Below are 7,370 nucleotides of genomic sequence, written 5' to 3' on the forward strand. Positions count from 1 at the left end.
CTTGTGACCAGTAAACTATGGAAGAGGTGAAGGTATGTGACTTCTGATATTACATTACAAAAAGATTGCAGCTGTCATCTTGGGAACACTCTTTTTCTTGATTTCTTATTTTCACTTCCATTCCAGGATCACTCCCTCTTGTGGAAATCAGCTGCCATGTTGTGAGAACTTTTGGACAGCCTATGAGGCCCTAATGGCAAAGGATGGAGGTTTCCAGATAATAGCCAGTGAGAAACAAAGGCTTCCTAACAGCTACATGATCAAACTTAGAAAGAGATTTCCCAGTCCCAGGAAGCCTATTGCTCTAGATGATAGCTTGACTGCCATTTTGTGAGAGAATCTGAGCCAGAGAATGCTCAACTAGGATTATCTCAGATTTCTGGCCCTAAGAAACTGTGAGATAATAAATGAATGTCTTCCAAGCTGCTAAATCTGGGGGAATTTTGTCACATAGCATCAGATAACAAATAGGACCTCTACTTCATATATGGCTGCCACTTCTTCCTGTTACCACTCTCCATAAGTCTCTAGAGGTTTATATTTGTCTGTTGCTTTGAATCCAGATTCCTCTGCTTATGTAACTGCACATTTTGTATTATCTGATTCCATCCCATCTAATGTAAGACCTATGAAGAACTGAAGTTTTTCCAAATCTAATTGCTCATTCCAATGTTACCCTTTGCTTTCACCTTCCAGAATGTCTTTTCTTATCTTTCCGTATCTAATATCAAGGACCAAGTCCTAACAATTACCACCATAAAGTGTTTTCCAATGGCTCTGTCCTATGTACTGATATATTCCATGGAATTAACTCAAGTTTGGTGTAATTATTCATATAAGTTGATTCATCATAGTTCATTTCTTTAAATCCATTCTCCAGTTCCCCTACCTTCACAATTTTGACCTTCTCCTCCCAGATAACTGCTAATTAATTGAATGTTTAATCCAGTCAACTATTCATCCTTCTAGGAGTTTGCCCCCACAAAGTTAGTTCACAGGAGTATTTTGAAACCAACGTGTTCCTTGTGATCCTAACACTGCTATTAATATTTCATCTAATTGTGAAAATGTTTAGAAATGTTATCAATACTTTAGAGGAATAAAAGTGATCAGTAGATTGAAAGTACACAAAGAAAATTTGCAGAAGATACAGCCTAATGGTCTTCTTAACAACACAGGCAACCTCAAATAGTGGAAAATGGAAAAATATCTTAATAAAAATGCCAAAAGATTTATTTTCATGCTTTAATACTTAGGCCATGAAAAATTTAGACAGAAAGTAAAAAATAATCAGATAAACTAATAACTATACTGAAGTGACCAGATGATTTTGTCTGTTATGAGGTGATTTCTTTCTCTGATATTGGAAGGCATTCACCTTATTAAAATAGTCTCTATTTAACCTTTGTTTTCTCAGTTTATTCCTTGCTAGAATATCTAAGTGTGGTGCCACTGGATTTATGTAACTGGAAAACATGACTGTGGGTTTTTTTTTTAAACAGAACTGTTTTATTAATTTGTGGTTGCCTTTTGAAGGTAAGGCTAAGATTTTATCTTTTTATGTGCTTTATGTTGGTGTGGCATATTTACATGACTGCATTTGTATATTACAACTAGGAAATTCTGAAATAAATAAAAGGAGGAAGACATTTGTATTTCTCTGCATGTGGAGATTTTGGTAGTGAATGAGGAATTTTTCTATAAGGGCCACTAAACACAGATTATGGTACATTATGAAGTTCTAAAATCTGCTCCAAACTATTTTGTATTTCAAAATATCTTGTGGTTGTTGGTTTTTTGTTTGTTTTTTAATAAAATGACTTACCAGAAAATAAGGCTTTGAAAACTAGAAGATCTATTTCAGGCTAACTATTGTCAAGTATTGTTTTATTATTTATTTTATTTCATTTCAGATTTTATTTATTTATTCATGAGAGACACACACACAGAGAGGCAGAGACACAGGCAGAGGGAGAAGAAGGCTCCATGCAGGAAGCCCGATGTGGGACTCGATCCTGGGACTCTAGGATCACGGCCTGGGCAGAAGGCAGGTGCTAAACTGCTGAGCCACCCAGGGATCCCCAAGTATCTGTTTTAAATGGAAATAACCAATGTCACTATCCAGAGAAATATTTTCTAAATCCATAAAGAGTTTTGAAATTTCTGAAAAAAGAAAAGAAAAGAAGAAAGAATGGAAAGGAGGAACCAAAAATTCCAGGTGACCTTAGGAAAAGCTAGAAGTAACTAATGTATCTCAAGAACGAGTCTGAAATACAACCTTTTCAAAGTGAAATTTTTCCTTAGGCTCCTGAGAGATTTTATGCTCAAAGATCAGTCAAGAGTACTTTTGGTGAATTGAAACTTTAGGAAGACCAAGTGGGCTCAATATTGCTTTATGCTAGATGTTTGGTGATGGACAGACAGGCATGTTGACTATTCATTTATTTCTTTAAAAAATATATAGGGGTGCCTGGGTGGTTTGGTTGCAGTTGAAGCATCTGCCTTCAGCTCATGTCATGGTCCCGGTGTTCTGGGATCAAGCCCATATCCATCGGCTCCCTCTTCCCTGCTCGTGCTTTCTCTTGCTATCTCTGTCACTATCTCTGTCTCTCTCAAATAAATAAATAAAAACTTTTCAAAAATGTTTATAAAGGGTCTAATGTGTACCAATACATTCCCCTCTTCTCCTGACACTCATGAGGGGTGTGTGTGTGTGTGGGGGGGGGGTATATCGTGAGATATTCAAGTATGAGCCAGTACACCATGGTGCACAGAGGCCATGCTTAATCCTATCTGAAAGGCATGAGAGAGGGAGGAGAGGCTTGCTAGGAAAGTTAAGAAATTGAACTGAGTACTAAAGAATAAGTAATGACGGGATGAGCACCGGGTGTTATACTATACGTTGGCAAATCGAACTCCAATAAAAAAAATATACATATAAAAAAAAAAGAGTGAGTAAGAATTTCTTAGGTGGGAAAGTGGCAAGAGAAGAGTGCTTGCAAAAGGAAAATAGTGTGAACAAAGACACAGATGCAAGCAAGAGCATGGCTCCTTCCAAGAAATGGGAATAATTCATTCATATTGGGGCACAAAGTACAAATGTGTATAATGCAGGGTATAGGGCTGGACAACCAGTCAGGGGCCAATCATTAAGGGAAAAATTCACCATACAGAGACTTCTAACCCTAAAAGTGGTGCAGAGGCCACTAAAATATCTTAACAGAAGGAGCAATGAGATCTGTACTGTGGAAATACAGTTCTGGCTATGAAGATAAATTGGAGTGGAGGTGGCCACTAAAAATAGATTGAATAGTAAAAACAGTCCCAGACAGAAATTATAAAACCCCGACCTGATGCAGTAAATGGAGAAAAAGGTTCAAATTGGAGACCTATGAGGGAAATATAATTAATATAATTTAGTGACCAGCTGGATATACAGACAGTAACTCTAGGTTGACTCCCACATTTCAGAATTGGATGCCAAGAGAAACTTTACTATCCTGAATCAGGTTTTGGCGAACCATGAAGAGGAACCAGTTTGCACACTATTCTCTTCATCTGACACTGGTACAATCTGATGAAAATAGCCAGTAGACAACTAGATATTTGGCTTAGACTGTCAAAAAAAGAGCCCCAAGTTTAAGCTATAGATTTGGGAGATACTCCAATATAGCTGACAGGTAACACCTTAGAAGTAGATAACATGTCTAAGGAACAGTGGCCAGATTATAGGCACCACTTCAAAATCAACAGGAATGGGACACATGGGTGGCTCAGCAGTTAAGCGTCTGCCTTTGGCTCAGATCGTGATCCCCGGATCCTGGTATCAAGTCCCCCACTGGGCTCCTTGTGTGGAGCCTGCTTCTCCGTCTGCCTATGTCTCTGCCTCTGTCTCTGTGTCTGTCATTAATAAATAAATAGAATCTTTAAAAAAAATCAACAGGGATAATTTTTCAAGATCTACATATCCAGGCTTTTATACGCCAGGCATATTGAATATCCTCCAGTACCTATTCTAACACTTGGGCCAAAATAGATCCTTGGGATGGAATTAATCATTCAATCAGTTGACCAAATGACCAGACCAGAGATGGAGGTACTGATGTGCATGTGATTGGGTCAATAATAGATCATAAGATGTATCAACGGAGGGTTGGGAAGAAAGGAAGCTAAATGGCAGGGTGCTTGTAATGAAGGTGGGAAGTATACTGGGAAGTGAAGAAAAAGGAGAAAGTAGAAATAGTCACTCTTTCAAGAAGTTTAACCCTGAAGGGAAAGAGAGAGATAAGCTGGTAGAAAGAATTTCAGAGAGGGGCACACATATCTGACTATGTCTATAGGCTGAGAGATGAAAGATGCCAATCAAACTTAGTCTACAGTAACCATTGACTCTTGAGGGAAAACTAAATGGAGAAGTATTTTCAGGAGCTGGCATTCTAGCTCCTCAATTGCCCAATAGCCAGTCATATTGAAGTTTATTATTTGGTTGGCATCTTGTGCCTATTGCCTAGTGGTTTATATACCACATAACAACACAACTGAAAATTATCACATAAATTTTAGAAGGGAATAATTGTGCCAATTCTATGTTTATTCAAAATCTCCACTAGATTCTTTTTTTCTTGAAAGTTTCTCTATCTCTCCCACACATATAGCAGCTGAATCTTATACTTCCCCTTAAATTCCTGAGGGCAAGGAGAGAGGTCAAGAGAAATGGGGATGGGGGTGAACAAACAGTTCTTTAACTTTTCAGATTACAAGCATCAGCAGGAAAATCTGATATTTTGCTCCAGGAAAAAAACGAAGGAAGAGGATGAGAAAGAAGAAAGGTGTAGGAGAGTAGTACAATAAACAGACTGTTTTCCGACTCACATATTTTCTCAAATAGCCTAGAAATGATCAAATTCAAATAAAAAGAAACCTTGATACACATTATCTGTATCGAGACCTGTTTTTTGCTTTGAGGTAAAAAATAATTATACCCTCATTTCTGAAAATCATATTTCAAAGAGAGTAACAATGTGAATTCTTAAAGCCAAACATCTATACCAAAGTGAATGGATAATGATGAAATACATTCATAAAGGAAAATGAACATTTCAAACCGCTTTTTAAATTAATGAAAGTGAGAGAAAACATTTAAAACATTATTTATTTCAGTTTTTAACTTTCTAGGAATCTTTTAGGGTTTCTGAACCAAAACTTTGACCTAATTGTATAAGATTATTTACCTATTCTCTACACAAAATTTTTGAGACTTGTGGGAAGTGAGACAACTGGGAAGTGATTAATATTTTAAGTTGTCTGCATTTTCATTGAAAGGGGAAAACATCATCACTTATGATACAGTTTAAAAAACAGGATCAAGTTACAGTCAAAGAATCCCTAATCCCTTCCACAGGTGTATTCACTGGATTGTTTGTCTGAGTGTCTAGCAACTGGCATTGATAAGTCAGAGGTCTGGTTGCCCCATGTTGCATGAATGTATTGTCTGTGTTTTCCATTAGCATTAATGGGTCTTATGTATGCAAAGGAAGAAAAGAACAGACTCTATCTATGATTAATAACAACAGTGTTTTCCACCCTGGTGCAGGCTTCCTTGGAAAGCAGCAGATTTTATCATCTACTTGAACAAACTAGACCCCATATCCAGGACAGGTAGTGATACATTGCATCTACATAGTGCAGAGTTAAAAACAGATTTGCAAAGGTGGAATTAAATTTTCTTCTAGACCTGGTAGTTGCAAACCTTGTCAGTAGCTCAGATTTGTTCAGATTTTAACATTACGGTTACTAAACTAAGCCCTCCCTACGTTCTGAGGCACTGGTATCTTCTGCACTCACCAATTAACACTCCTGACTAGTGTTTTGGTTTCTTTTTGTCGTGGGGGATGGGAGGACAGGCAGAGAAAAGGATGTGTATTCAGCCCATGGTAACTTCAATTAGTTGCCAACTAAAGATTTTATCCTAGTAGCAAAACCAGGAGAAAAAAAAATCTTTTAAATTAATTTGAAGATGCCTACATTTCTAGAATGGCATTGCTTTAACAGGGCTATGCAAATGAGTCCAATTTAGCATCTTGTATTCAGCTGGAAACCATTGCTAAATGATCAGGATAGCCAGTCACAGATATTAAAATGAATTATATCTAATCTGAATTTTAGTCACGCTACATTAACTAATAGAAAGTTATTAACATTTCAAGAGAAAAAAAGCTTTTGCCTGCAAAATTAACAGTGGCTGAGATGTGACCTGTGAGCCATGAAGCCTGATCACTGTAATGACAGTGTAATGGCATATTTACATTAAAATCTCTGCAGCTAATATGGGATTCAGAATTGGACGGTAAGTCGAGGATTATTTAGTCTGGCCTGTTGGCCTTTCTCTAAGTAGTTTTTTTTTTTTTTTTACTTCAATACAAATCTGAAACTTTTCATTTCATGACTATTTATGTGACCAGTTTCTATAGCTCAGTCTCTCCATCTTTACATGACTAATTTTTGCTTTTATTTTCTCTCTTCTTTTTCAATACATTTCTTTCAGGATAGCTGCGTCTTTCCTTGTTTCTCTTGTTTTCTTTCTTCCCTTAGGTTGGATGAACTTTAGGAAACTGGGGTTCAATTGCAAACCACTGGGGAGAAAGGGAGCGGCTTCTTCATTTTTGCTATTTGGCTTCCAAAATTAGGCCATTTTGATGTTTTTCATGTTATGCTTTCATGATGCATACAAAAGAATGCGGTTTTACAACAAACACTGGTTTGAAATGAGTAACAGTGTAACTATTCTTATTAATCTCTAGAAATGGGGGAGAGTTTCCTGTTATCAGGTTGTTTTCCCAATTGCCAGTTTAGAAGTTAGAGATTCAACAATTCATTTGCATAATCTACAGCATTCATTTACCTTGAGGATTCAGGTCATTTCTGTTTCCTTCTTTTCTTTTGTCTTGCTCTCTTTTTAATTGAAGAGAATAAAAGAGACTGAAATAAAATAATAGGAAGAAAAATAAGAAGAAGAATCAAACTGCGCATTAATTTTGTAATTTATAGGCGTTTAGACTTGAAAGAATCCTTGTTTTAAAAAAAGAAATCATCTAGAGAGTGGCATAAAAATCTAGATTGCAGAGTGATAAGTTCATAAGTTCTCAAATGTGTCAGCTGTAGACTAGTTTATATTTTAACCTGTCAAATTTGCAAATATTGGACTCTAAACAGAACTTTGATAATGAAATATAATGGAGAGGCATTTATCTTTTTTAAAAGGACAGAGAACAAAAGACAAATAATGGGTTCTTTTAATGCAGTTAATGTTTGACACTTAGATTTTTTGCTACAGTTCTGTTTCAAAGATTAATTCAATCCATTCTTCTCTA

General features: G+C 36.5%; 1 long non-coding RNA gene across 1 annotated transcript in view; it reads right to left on the reverse strand.

The window, feature by feature from the left end:
* Nucleotides 1-6,978, reverse strand: part of LOC140598108 (uncharacterized) — a 50,034-nt gene extending 43,056 nt beyond the window's left edge. The window contains exon 1 of the long non-coding RNA XR_012000237.1: nucleotides 6,902-6,978. This is a non-coding gene — a long non-coding RNA (uncharacterized lncRNA). The remainder of the gene's footprint in view (nucleotides 1-6,901) is intronic.
* Between the last annotated feature and the right edge of the window lie 392 nt (nucleotides 6,979-7,370).

Source organism: Vulpes vulpes, chromosome 3 (genome assembly GCF_048418805.1).
Source record: "Vulpes vulpes isolate BD-2025 chromosome 3, VulVul3, whole genome shotgun sequence".
Classification (NCBI taxonomy): domain Eukaryota; kingdom Metazoa; phylum Chordata; class Mammalia; order Carnivora; family Canidae; genus Vulpes; species Vulpes vulpes.